This window comes from Chiloscyllium punctatum, chromosome 22, assembly GCF_047496795.1.
Source record: "Chiloscyllium punctatum isolate Juve2018m chromosome 22, sChiPun1.3, whole genome shotgun sequence".
NCBI lineage: Eukaryota > Metazoa > Chordata > Chondrichthyes > Orectolobiformes > Hemiscylliidae > Chiloscyllium > Chiloscyllium punctatum.
In genome coordinates, this window is record NC_092760.1 from 77,088,516 (window position 1) to 77,102,755 (window position 14,240).

General features: G+C 44.8%; 1 long non-coding RNA gene across 2 annotated transcripts in view; it reads left to right on the forward strand.

Moving 5' to 3' along the window:
* The first annotated feature begins 10,360 nt into the window (after positions 1-10,360).
* LOC140493788 (uncharacterized) overlaps positions 10,361-14,240 on the forward strand; it is a 57,547-nt gene continuing 53,667 nt past the window's right edge. For both annotated transcript variants that reach the window (XR_011963767.1, XR_011963768.1), the window contains exon 1: positions 10,361-10,888. This is a non-coding gene — a long non-coding RNA (uncharacterized lncRNA). The remainder of the gene's footprint in view (positions 10,889-14,240) is intronic.

A 14,240-nucleotide genomic window follows, 5' to 3' on the forward strand; every position in this document is an offset into this window, starting at 1 on the left:
CCTCTGGGCCTCCACCATAACTACTGCATGGCACTCTCCGTCAGTAGTGACAGGCTACACACTAACTCCCTGGCCATCCACAAAGACTGTCATTGGACATGAACATCCTCATGGCACATCTCCAACCCACTTAACATACAGTTCAGGTCAGGCACCTATCTCATGCATTGGGTTGGAGTGAATCTCAGGGCTCTTCACTTGCTGTCTAATCATTCAATCACTTCGTGCCTTCTTGGATACTCACAACATCTCTACCTTGCCTTCCCTGGCCTTGCCTTTATTCATTTTACCATCTCTTTGGGAACTTGCAGGTACACAGTACTTCTGTCTTATCTTCCAGAGATGAGGGGCTTGTCTCAAGAAGAAAAGTGGAGCAGTTCAGGCCGATGGTCTCTCAAGTTTACAAGAATGAGAGGTGATCCAATTGAGGTATTCAAGGTCTTAAAGGGGGTTGACAAAGAAGACATGGAAAGGGTGCTTCCTTGTGGTGTAATTTAGATCAGGAGCCATAGTTTAGGACAAGGAGTGCCAGATTTAAAACAGAAATAGGGAGAAATTACTTCTCTCAGAGGGTTGTGAATCTGTAGAATTCACTGCCCCAAAGTGTGGTAGATACCAGCATACTGAATCAATGTAAAGAGAATATTGATACATTTTTATTTAGCAATGCATTGGAGGGTTATGGAGAGGGGGCAAGAAACAAGTTGAGGCCTAGATAGGATTAGCTATGAGGAGCTGAATTCTCACTCCTACTCCTTGTGTTCTTCTTGCTTACAGCTAAATCGCCACGTTTCAAAATCTTGGGGAGCAGTCCTCGGTCAAGTCAAAGAGGTATCGCCGTACTCAGTCAGTCAGGGCCAGAGTCCAATATCAATCCAGGTGCTTGGACATTGTCAAGCAATGTCTTTGACATCAAAGCTGGTCCCCTCGGTGCAAGAAATATAAGAAAATATAATAATAAATAAAATAAAATAAAATGTACCCACATTGCTTTCATAGGACCATATCATAATACTGTTGACTTCTTCAATAAAATTGAGTTCCATTCCATCAATGTAAAAGTTATCTGTGATCATTAGTAGCACATCTTGAATGTCTGTGTCAACTACCTTTATATCCTTGAGAACTCTCAATTTCCAGCTTTGTTGCCTTACAAGGATGATTCCTTGGAGACAAGGACAACCCTCTGCAACCAAGACCGACGACTCTGTTACACAACCCTCAGACTGTGGCTGAGTATCGAGACATTGCAGCCCATCTTTCCACCTGAGCCACCGTGAGAAAGGCAGTCAGTCTGCTGAAGATGAGGGTCCAAACCTTGGATCAGATTAAGAGTTGTCTTACAGCACAGTCAATAGATAATAGACAATAGGTGCAGGAGTAGGCCATTGTGCCCTTCGAGCCCGCACCACCATTCAATATGATCATGGGTGATCATCCTCAATCAGCAGCCTGTTCCTGCCTTATCTCCATAACCCTTGATTCCACTATCCTTGAGAGCTCTATCCAACTCTTTCTTAAATGAATCCAGAGACTGGGCCTCCTCTGCCCTCTGGGGCAGAGCATTCCACACACCCACCACTCTCTGGGTAGAGAAGTTTCTCCTCATCTCTGTCCTAAATGGTCTACCCTGTATTTTTAAGCTGTATCCTCTGGTTCGGCACTCACCCATCAGTGGAAACATGTTTCCTGCCTCCAGAATGTCCAATCCTTTAATAATCTTATATGTCTCAATCAGATCCCCTCTCAGTCTTCTAAACTCAAGGTATACAAGCCCAGTCACTCCAGTCTTTCAGCGTAAGGTAGTCCCGCCATTCCAGGAATTGACCTCGTGAACATATGCTACACTCCCTCAATAGCCAGAATGTCTTTCCTCATATTTGGAGACTAGAACTGGACACAATGCTCCAGGTGTGGTCTCACCAGGGCCCTATACAGCTGCAGAAGAACCTCTTTGCTTCTATACTCAATCCCTCTTGTTATGAAGGCCAGCTTGCGATTAGCCTTCTTCACTACCTGCTGTAACTGCTTGCCTTCATTGACTGGTGTATAAGAACACCCAGATCTCTTTGTACTGCCCCTTTACCTAAATTGATTCCATTTAAGTAGTAATCTGCCTTCCTGTTCTTGCCACCAAAGTGGATAACCATACATTTATCCACATTAAACTGCATCTGCCAGGCATCTGACCACTCACCTAACCTGTCCAGGTCACCCTGTAATCTCCTAACATCCTCCTCACATTTCACCCTGCCACACAGCTTAGTATCATCAGCAAATTTGCTAATGTTATTACTAATACCATCTTCTATATCATTAATATATATTGTAAAAAGCTGCAGTCCCAGCACTGATCCCTGCGGTACCCCACTGGTCACTGCCTGCCATTCCGAAATGGAACTGTTTATCACTACTCTTTGCTTCCTGACAGCCAACCAACTTTCAATCCAAGTTAGTACTTTGCCCCCAATACCATGCACCCTAATTTTGCTCACTAACCTCCTATGTGGGACTTTATCAAAAGCTTTCTGAAAGTCCAGGTACACTACATCTACTGGATCTCCCTCGTCCATCTTCAGAATTACATCCTCAAAAAATTCCAGAAGATTATTCAAGCATGATTTCCCCTTCATAAATCCATGCTGACTCTGACCTATCCTGTTACTACTATCCAGATGTGTCATAATTTCATCCTTTATAATGGACTCAAGCATCTTTCCCACCACCGAAGTCAGACTAACTGGTCTATAACTTTCTGCTTTCTTTTTTCCACCTTTCTTAAAAAGTGGTACAACATTAGCCACCCTGCAATCCGCAGGAACTGATCCTGAATCTATCGAATTCTGGAAAATAATCACCAATGCATCCACGATTTCTCGAGCCACCTCCTTCAGTACCCTGGGATGTAGACCATCAGGTCCCGGGGACTTATCAACCTTCAGACCTAACAGTCTCTCCAACACCAATTCCTGGCAAATATAAATTCCCTTAAGTTCAGGTCCTTCAGCCGCTGTTACCTCAGGGAGATTGCTTGTGTCTTCCCCAGTGAACACAGATCTGAAGTATCAATTCAATTCTTCTGCCATTTCTTTGTTCCCCGTAATATATTCCCCTGTTTCTGTCTTCAAGGGCCCAATTTTAGTCTTAACCATTTTTTTACCTTTCACATACCACAAAAGCTTTTACTATCCTCCTTTATATTTTTGGCCAGTTTACCTTCGTTCCTCATTTTAGCTCTGCGTATTTTCTTCTTAGTAATCCTCTGTTGTTCTTTAAAAGCTTCCCAGTCCTCCGGTTTCCTACTTATCTTTGCTATATTATACTTTTTCTCTTTTAATTTTATATGTTTCTTAACTTCCCTCATCAGCCTCGTCCAGACAGAGTAGGCCATTTAATCCTAACAAGATAAGTGGTTACAGTCTTAAGCTGCTGATCCATTGGGCAGAGCAGATGCAGGCCTGAATCTGGCCTTGTCAGTGAGTTAAGATTGTAACATTGAATCTAATTAGGCAATGAAGACTATTTTGACTATACAATTTGCATATCCCCTGATTCCTACTGTTTCTAAAAGTCTACTGAGCCTCTGTCTTGAATATACACAACAACTAATCTTTCACAGCTCCCGGTGTAGAAAATGGCAAGAATTCACAACCTTTTCAAGTGAAGACATACGTCCTGATTATCTAATAGGAATCAGAATTTGATCAGATTCAATCCAGCATTTCAAGGGGAGAAGCACAAAACAGCCACGATTCTGTGTTTAGGTACGGCTGACTTCGACTTCATGGATCAGAAACGTTCCACAGTAAACTGAGCAAATCTGTAAATGGGTAAAACTATAGGTGATTAATGAGAGGTGCTTAAAAAGGAATTTAAGGCAGAACCAGTTTGTACCCTTAAGGGACAAAAAAGGTGGCCATCGGCATTGGAAGGAAGTAAGAAACAACATTGGTTCGGCCACTTTTGGAATACTGCATTCAGTTCTAGATTCCCTGCTGTTTTACAAGTTTATCGGTTTACAAGTGTGAGGTGCTGTATTTTGGAAAAGCAAATCAGAGGAGGACCGATACACTAAATGGGAAGATCCTAGGAAGTGTTTCTAAACAAGGAGACCTTGAAGTTCAAGTTCATAGCACCTTGAAAGTAGAGTCGCAGGTAGATAGGATAGTGAAGAAGGCATTTGGTATACTTTCATTTATTGCTCAAAGTATTGAGTATAGTAGTTGGGAGGTCACATTGCGCCTGTACAGGACATTGGTTAGACTACTTTTGGAATATTGCATGCAATTCTGGTCTCCTTACAATCAGAAGGATGTTCTGAAACTTGAAAGGGTTCAGAAAAGATTTACAAGGATGTTGCCAGGATTGGAGGATTTGAGTTGAGGGAGAGATTGAATAGGCTGAAGTTGTTTTCCCTGGAGCGTCGGAGGCTGAGGGGTGACCTTATTGAGGTTTATAAAATCATGAGGGGCATGGATAGGGTAAATAGATGAAGTCTTTTCCCTGGGGTGGGGTGTCCAGAACTAGAGGACATAGGTTGAGAGTGAGTGGGGAAAGTTATAAAAGAAACATAAGGGGCAATGTTTTCACGCAGAGGGTGGTGCACGTATAGAGTGAGCTGCCAGAATAAGTGGTGGAGGCTGGTACAATTGCATCATTTAAAAAGCATCTGAATGGGTATATGAACAGGAAGGGTTTGGAGGAATATGGGCCAAGGGCTGGCAAATGGGACTAGATTAGGTTGGGATATCTGGTCAGTATGGACGGGTTGGACCGAAGCGTCTGTTTCTGTGCTGTACATCTCTATGACTCTATGTTGCCAAGGTTGAAATTTTCAAGCTATAGGGAGAGAGTGAATAGGCAGAGGATATCCGGGAGGGGGAGAGTTACCTGGACGCTTTGTTTCAGGAGGCAGTCACACCTGGGAGATTAATTAATTCCCACTCAGCTAGTGATCAGGCACAAAAGAGTGTGACTGTAAGTGAGGCAGGTAGGGGGAACCAGAGTTCAGGAGTGGAGGAGCCTCAGCCCTTGACCTTGTCCAACAGGTACGAGATTCTTGCTCCCTGTTCGGATGAGGAAAAGGGCTCTGGACAGGATGAGCCAACTGACCAAGGCACCATGGTGCAGAAGGCCATTCAAGAGGGGGGAGCTAATAGACAGGTAGTGGTTATAGGGGATTCTATAATTAGGGGGACAGATAGTATCCTTTGCAAGCCGGATCGGGAGTCTCGCATGGTGTGTTGCCTGCCCGGTGCCAGGGTGCGAGACATCTCTGACCGGCTTGAAAGGATATTGGAGCGGGAGGGGGAGGATCCAGTTGTTGTGGTCCACGTTGGTACCAACAACATAGGCAAGACGAGGGTGGAGGACCTGTTTGGGCATTACGAAGCACTAGGCAGGAAATTGAAGCACAGGTCCTCAAGGGTCATAATCTCCGGATTACTGCCCGAGCCACGTGCCAATTGGCATAGGGACAAGAAAATTAGGCAAGTAAACACGTGGCTAAGGGATTGGTGTGGGAAAGAGGGATTCCACTTCATGGGGCATTGGCATCAGTTTTGGAACAGGGGGGATCTGTACCGTTGGGACGGTCTCCACCTGAACCGATCAGGTACCAATGTTCTGGCGAAGAGGATAAATAGGGTGGTCAGTAGGACTTTAAACTTCTGAGTTGGGGGGGAAGGGAAAGTGAAAGCGACAGGGAGTATGGAGGTAAATGGAAAGATAAGCAGCAGGATAGCATGTTTCCAGGCGGATTTAAAATTGAGGCAGACTGAGAATGCAGAAAAAAGCAAGGATAACTTAGGACATATGACTTACAACATCTCTAATAAGGAAGTTAGCATTAAGGCACTTTACCTGAATGCTCGTAGCATTCATAACAAAGCCGATGAATTAATGGCACAGATAATAGTGAATGATTATGATGTAGTAGGCATCACAGAGACTTGGTTACAGGGGGGTCAGGACTGGCAGTTAAACCTCCATGGTTTTTCAACTTATCGAAAAGACAGAGAGGTGGGCAGAGGGGGTGGGGTTGCCTTGTTAGTTAAGAACAAAATTAAATCTATGGTATTGAATGACATAGCGTCGGATGATGTGGAGTCTGTGTGGGTGGAATTGAGGAACCACAAAGGCAAAAAAACCATAATTGGAGTTGTGTACAGACCTCCTAACAGTGGTCAGGACCAGGGACGCAACATGTACCGGGAAATAGAGAAGGCATGTCAGAAAGGCAAGGTTACATTGATCATGGGTGACTTCAATATGCAGGTGGACTGGGTAAATAATGTTGCTAGTGGATCTAAAGAAAGGGAATTCATGGAATGCTTACAGGATGGCTTTTTGGAACAGCTTGTCATGGAGCCCACAAGAGAGCAGGCTATTCTGGACCTAGTGCTTTGCAATGAACCAGACTCTATAAAAGATCTTAAAGTAAGGGAACCCTTAGGAAGTAGCGACCATAATATGGTAGAGTTCAGTCTGGAGTTTGAAAGGGAGAAGACAAAATCTGATGTAATGGTGTTACAGTTGAATAAAGGTAATTATGAGGGCATGAGAGAGGAACTGACTAAAATAGACTGGAAGCAGAGGCTAACCGGGAAGACACTAGAGCAAAAATGGCAGGAGTTTGTAGGTATAATTGAGGACACTGTACAGAGGTTCATTCCCAAGAAAAGAAAGATTAACCGGGGAGGGATTAGACAACCTTGGCTGACAAAGGAAGTCAGGAAATGTATTAAAGAAAAAGAGAGATCCTATAAAGTGGCTAAGAACAGTGGGAAATCAGAAGATTGGGAAGGATACAAAAGCAAACAGAGGATAACAAAGAGTGTAATAAGAAATGAGAGGATCAAATATGAAGGTAGGCTAGCCAGTAATATTAGAAATAATAGTAAAAGTTTCTTTCAGTACATAAGAAACAAACGACAGGCAAAAGTAGACATTGGGCCACTTCAAACTGATGCAGGGAGCCTAGTGATGGGAGATAAGGAAATAGCAGGAGAACTTAACAAGTACTTTGCGTCAGTTTTCACAGTGGAAGACATGAGTAATATCCCAAAAATTAAAGGGTGTCACGGGGCTGAGTTGAGTATGGTTGCCATTACGAAAGAGATAGTGCTAGAAAAGTTAAAAAGTCTTAAAATTGATAAATCTCCTGGCCCCGATGGGATACACCCTAGAGTTCTGAGAGAGGTGGCTGAGGAAATAGCAGAGGCATTGGTTGAGATCTTTCAAGAGTCACTGGAGTCAGGAAAGGTCCCGGATGATTGGAAGATTGCTGTAGTAACCCCCTTGTTCAAGAAAGGATCAAGGCAAAAGATGGAAAATTATAGGCCAATCAGCTTAACCTCGGTTGTTGGTAAAATTCTAGAATCCATCATTAAGGATGAGGTTTCTAAATTCTTGGAAGAGCAGAGTCTGATTAGAACAAGTCAACATGGATTTACTAAAGGGAGGTCATGCCTGACAAACCTGTTGGAATTTTTTGAAGAGGTAACAAGTAGGTTAGACCAGGGGAACCCAGTGGATGTGGTCTATCTGGACTTTCAAAAGGCCTTTGATAAGGTGCCACACGGGAGACTGCTGAGCAAGGTGAGGGCCCATGGTGTTCGAGGTGAGCTGCTGGGATGGATTGAGGATTGGCTATCTAACAGAAGGCAGAGAGTTGGGATAAAAGGTTCTTTTTCAGAATGGCAGCCGGTGACGAGCGGTGTCCCGCAGGGTTCGGTGCTGGGGCCACAGCTGTTCGCATTATATATTAATGATTTGGATGAGGGAACCGGGGGCATTCTAGCGAAGTTTGCCGATGATACAAAGTTAGGTAGACAGGCAGGTAGTACTGAGGAAGTGGGGAGGCTACAGAAGGATCTAGACAGGTTGGGAGAGTGGTCCAGGAAATGGCTGATGGAATTTAACGTGAGCAAGTGCGAGGTCTTGCACTTTGGCAAAAAGAATATAGGAATGGACTACTTTCTAAATGGTGAGAAACTTAATAAAGCCAAAGCACAAAGGGATCTGGGAGTGCTAGTCGAGGATTCTCTAAAGGTAAACATGCAGGTTGAGTCTGTGATTAAGAAAGCGAATGCAATGTTGTCTCTTATCTCAAGAGGGTTGGAATATAAAAGCAGAGATGTACTACTAAGACTTTATAAAGCTCTGGTTAGGCCCCATTTGGAGTACTGTGTCCAGTTTTGGTCCCCACACCTCAGGAAGGACATACTGGCACTGGAACGTGTCCAGCGGAGATTCACACGGATGATCCCTGGAATGACAGGTCCAGCATATGAGGAACGGCTGAGGATACTGGGATTGTATTCGTTGGAGTTTAGAAGATTAAGGGGAGATCTAATAGAGACGTACAAAATAATACATGGCTTTGAAAAGGTGGATGCTAGAAAATTGTTTCTGTTAGGCGAGGAGACTAGGACCCGTGGACACAGCCTTAGAATTAGAGGGGGTCATTTCAGAACGGAAATGCGGAGACATTTCTTCAGCCAGAGAGTGGTGGGCCTGTGGAATTCATTGCCACGGAGTGCAGTGGAAGCCGGGACACTAAATGTCTTCAAGGCCGAGATTGATAGGTTCTTGTTGTCTAGAGGAATTAAGGGCTACGGGGAGAATGCTGGCAAGTGGAGCTGAAATGCGCATCAGCCATGATTGAATGGCGGAGTGGACTCGATGGGCCGAATGGCCTTACTTCCACTCCTATGTCTTATGGTCTTATGGTAAGGATTTTACCTGGCATGTCGGAGGCTGAAAGGTGACTTTATAGAAGTTTATAAAACCATGAGGGGCATGGAAAGGGTAAATATACAAGGTCTTTTCCCCAGCGTAGGGGAATCCAAAAGTGGAGGGCATAGGTTTAAAGTGAGAGAGCAAAGATTAAAAGGACCTAAGAGGCAGCTTTTTCATGTGGAGGGTATGGAATGAGCTGTCAGAGGAAATGGTGGAGACTGGTACAATTACGACATTTATATGGTATCTGGATGGGTATATAAATAGAGGGTTATGGGCCAAATGCTGGCAAATTATCTAGATTGATTCAGGATTGCTGGTCAGCATGGACAAGATGGACCGAACGGTCTGTTTCCATGCTGTAGAGCTCTTCGCCTCCAATGGTAAAATAATTGTATAAAAATTCTAATGGCTGGGAAAAGTACAAAGAGAAGCAAAGGGTGACAAAACAGTGAGTAAGAAGTGCAGGCCGAAATGAAAAATGTGAAGGAAATCAAAATTAACATGAAAGTAATTTATATTACAATGCAGATTGTGGTCAGGAAGACACAGGTATATGTTGCAAATGGGTTCAATTCTTGAGTGCATCCACACGTTGATTTGTATATAATTCAGAACACAATGCAGGAAAGTGAAAATAACCACTCATTAATACAACAAAAATGTTTATATGTTGGATCTGTAGAATTATTAATACACTCTGTATGGTGTATAATGTACCCCTCCAGGCACATATGAGTGTTTGTAAGTTGATCATTTGTAAATCGGTAACCCGCCTATGTGTCTTCTGTAGACTGATGATGGTAGCATCATTATGGAAGAAAAAAGTATGAATCTCATAGTTAATAATTACTTTGTGTTAGTATTTACAGTGGAGGAATTGTCAGTTTGCCAACAAACTGAGGGAAGTAGTATTGAATCTGAGTCAGGGGCAAACCAAAGTTACATAAATAATAAAACAGTAATGAAGATGATAAAAGCACTAAAGACTGATATTTCCTTTGAATTACAACAATTCAATTCCAAGCATGTAAATAAGTTATTGAGAATGAAAACAGTAACTACCTAAAGGAGAAATACTTGCAGACTGGGCATTTAAATGGTCATTGGATAGGCATATGGACGAGAATGGAATAGTGTAGGTGAGACGGGCTTCAGATTGGTTCCACAGGTCAGCACAAATCGAGGGTCGAAAGGCCTGTACTGCGCTGTTAAGTTCTATGTTGTATGTTCTAACACAACGGCATGGTACGCCATGCCTGGAAACAGCAATCTCTGCGTGCACATGCGCAGAACACAACGGCATGGTACGCCATGCCTGGAAACATCAATCTCTGCGTGCACATGCGCAGAACACAACGGCATGGTACGCCATGCCTGGAAACAGCAATCACTGCTTGCACATGCGCAGAACCAACGGCATGGTACGCCAGCCTGGAAACATCAATCTCTGCGTGCACATGCGCAGAACACAACGGCATGGTACGCCATGCCTGGAAACAGCAATCTCTGCGTGCACATGCGCAGAACACAACGGCATGGTACGCCATGCCTGGAAACAGCAATCTCTGCGTGCACATGCGCAGAACACAAGAAACCATCTTTTCGCGGGCTTTTTGCTGTACACATCATCCAGAGTGTAAAAACTGCTGCACCTGTTATTCAGGGAGAGATGGCATGGACAAATCCCACGGTTAGGGTCACAATCACGCTGCCTCTCCCAAAAGCTTTTGACTTAATATATTTGTGACTGACTTGCTTCTAAATTTGAGGTTTTTTTAAACTTCACTACAACAAATCGGCGCGGCAAGCAGGGTCCTGTTCACGGTCCCGGGTAGGGCGGCCACCTCCTGGGAGTTGGGGCAAGATATCGGACCCAAGCCGGTCAAACTACAGATCTGGTAAGAGTGAATGAGAAAGTGCCTGTAATGTGGCCTCTGAGCCGAGTCATACTCAGATGCCAGAGTGATGGTTCCTGCCTGAGGTAAAAGCCTCGATTAAAGAAGCGCGATACGGGGAAATGACCACTCCCTAAAACGGGTGTCGCTGGACTCTGATAGAAACGATTCCGGGTGAGAAGCAGCCAGTGGGAAAACACGCAGCAGTCATAACCGTTGGGTAAATGCGATCGACCGACAGAGGATCTGTGAGTATAAACCTGTCAGTGTTACGGCAGGACACAGAGATCAATGAGGACCCCCAGGGTCTCTCTTTAACCAGTATATGATAGACAGACATTCACTCACTAGACAGGTGAGAAAGAGTGGGTGAGATCTGCCTAGATCAAGAGCGAAATTGAATCATGGGCGAAAAGAAAGATAAAGACCAAGAAAATAGGCGTCCTTTTGGTCCATCAATTGGCTGGCCTCATAGGTCACACTTTGGAATCCACAAAGAAATGGACCCAGGAGAAACAAATGCTTCCATTCCAACTAAGAGAACTGGAAAAGAAAAGGTGAGTTCCTGGAGGATAGTCAGTGGGGGTCATTTTCACCTTATAACACCCGGGAGGGCCCGGTCGCACCCCTGAACTGTCAAATGACCCTCCCAAGGAAGTTAACTCGGCCCAGGTAACTTGCAGTGGGGAAGGAGCTAATGCAAATGCAAAACACAAGCCGTTTACACCAGGTGAATTGCAGCAGTTCGTAGCTTCCCTGGGTCGCTTACAGCCCCGCAGTAATAATGCAAAGCTTTGGGCTGAATTAGATACCATCTGGATGGGCCACCAACTACATTTAAGGGATATCCACCAATTGGTCCAGGCTACGTGCCCTCAGGACAAGTGGTGTCCAGTATCTGACGGGTCTGACCTAGCCAATGCCACACAGCAACAAAGTCAAGATTATAGGAGAGGCAGATGGACCCAGGGTACCCCTATTAAAGCAGATATAGAGGATCAGCAGGAGCCCTTCGGCAGATTTAAGGCTGAAACCCAGCATGTTCTGGGGAAACCGCCCACCAACTGGGCAAAAATAACAAACACCAAACAACAGAAGAGGGAGGACGCCTCCGAATATGGGGAACAACCTTTTAGGATCAACCAAGAATATTCAGGGATTTCCCCAGACAGATCGCTCTGATCAGGTATTCATTCATTCATTCAGGGACGGGCTATCTCCCACGCACCAGGTGGGTCCTAAAAATGGGGATTGTCATTCTCTAAGACTATGACACCCTAGTAGAATGGGCAATAGGCGTTAAGGAGGACACAGGAGGAAACCCCCCCAACTCTCACACCGTGCGCATAAAGCAGGAAAACCTAGGAGCTGTCACAAAGACAAAATCCAGGCCCACGTGTCACGATTGTGGCAAGATGGGCCACTTTGTCTGGGAATGTAGGGGAGGAAACAGAACAACGGGAAACCGACTTGTGTCTGTCAGTACTGTGGCCAAAGCAGCTATTCTGAAGACACGTGTCAGGAAAAACACGGCAAACCAAAATAAATGAGAATACATCAGCTTGATGTCCGGCAGCCCCCATGGGCAGGGGTGATAAGGAGGGAAGGATTTACGTGTCTGCACTGATAGGGGGCAGACAGTGTGAGATGGACACAGGAGCCTCCATATCTATTACAGACCTACCCCTGCCCACAGCTAACAAAATGATTTATGTGAAGAGGATTAATGGACAACAAATCCCTGCATACTTGAGTGAGACAACTCCAGTAGAAATCAATAACCTGTATATACTCATGCGATTTTATGTATAAAAATAATGAAGAAACTATTATGGGAAATGATTTAATGAAGGAGTACAAAGTCCTTATAGACTGTGGGAAGGGTGAATTAACCCGGCCCCATCCCGATGGGAAAAAGGGAGAAAGGGACTTATGCAAGCCACTGTCCAAGTCGCCTCCTCAGTGGGATGCGATTGGCTGCTGGAGGATAATGGCTTTGTGCCGTTTCTGCCTCCGTCCCAGGGCTATGGGCGGAGACTAAGTTAGACACAGGCTCGATTAAAATCGACCCTGTAGTCGTGGAGGGTCTCGAGCACAAGCCACTACCCCATAAACCTGAAGCCAAAAGGGCAGTTGTGGAAATTGTGAAAGGACTAGTGGAGAGGGGAATTCTCTGAGACACAACTAGCCCTACTAATTCTCCCACATGGCCAGTCAATAAACCTGAGGGAAGTTACTATCTCACAATTGATTATTCCGCCCTAAACAGGGTCACTCCTAAATTACACCCTATTGTCGCCAGTCCATCCACAATCTTAAATTGGCTCTCCCCAACCCACAAAATCTTTACTGTACTGGATATTGCGAATGGGTCTACTCCCCTCCATCGTGACTCCCAAGATAAATTTGCATTTATCAGGGATAAACAGTGCACCTGGACCAGACTTCCCCAGGGATTCCATAATCGTCCAGCCATCTTTCACCGTGTAATGAGTGAAGTACTCAGGGAGATCGACCTGCCCACAACAGTATGGTGCTCCAGTATGTCAATGACATCCTCCTGGCTTCTAAATCCAAACCAAAACATCAGGAGGTGCTCTTATTAGTCCTGAAGCACTTGCAGGACAGAGCGTTAAAAGCCAGCCTGAAGAAAGCTCACAACTGGGAAAACTAGAGTTCTTTACTTGGGACATTTAATTTCCCAAGGCACAAAAGAAATGCCTGCAGACAGGAAGACAGCTATACACCAATTGTCATGGCCCGTGACAGTCCATGGTATGAGAAAGGCCTTAGGTTTGTTGAATTACTGCAGGAATTTTACCCCTGAGTTTGCCAAAGTTGTTGAACCCATACAACGAATGGTAAAAGGGGGGTAAACCTGCAACGGACCCTGTTGACTGGGGACTGGAGCAATACGACTCCTACACAAAACTGAAAGCAGAGTTAATGTCATCACTGGGACTGGGATTTCCAGATGCTAGTAAAGACATCAAACATTTACTGCAACGAAGAGGGAAGTTTTTACTCGGCAGTAGTAACCCAGCTCCATGACGATAAACAGCGACCTACAGGGTATTACTTTAATGCTGAGGGTCCCGTCATGAATGGCTTACCCAGATGTATAGCTGTTTTGGACTGTGCCACATGGGCTGTGAGGGTCAGTGAGCCTATTGTGATGACAGGGAATATAGTCTTGCATACCAAACACGCCCTCGTAAAAATGTTAAATTACGCACGCTTTCTAACATGAGAAGGGCAAAATAGGAGGCTGTTCTTTTGCCACCAATCAAATCTATTACCATTGTATGAGATACCTGGGAAAACAGGGCAGAAGGGATGTTAGGTGATGGTGAACAGCATGTGTGTGAGAATGTGGGCGATGAAGTAGAGGAGAGTGGGATAAAAGATGTACCCATGGAGGCACCAGATGAGACACTTTGTGGATGGCTCGTGGAAATGTGTAGACGGTATGCCACGAATGCGATAGGCAGTAGTGAACGTGGAACTACGAGTTATCCAAGTGGGGACAATAGATGGAGGCCTGTCAGCCCAGGTGTTGGAGTTAGTGGCCCTCACTCAGGCCTTCACAGAGGCAACAGG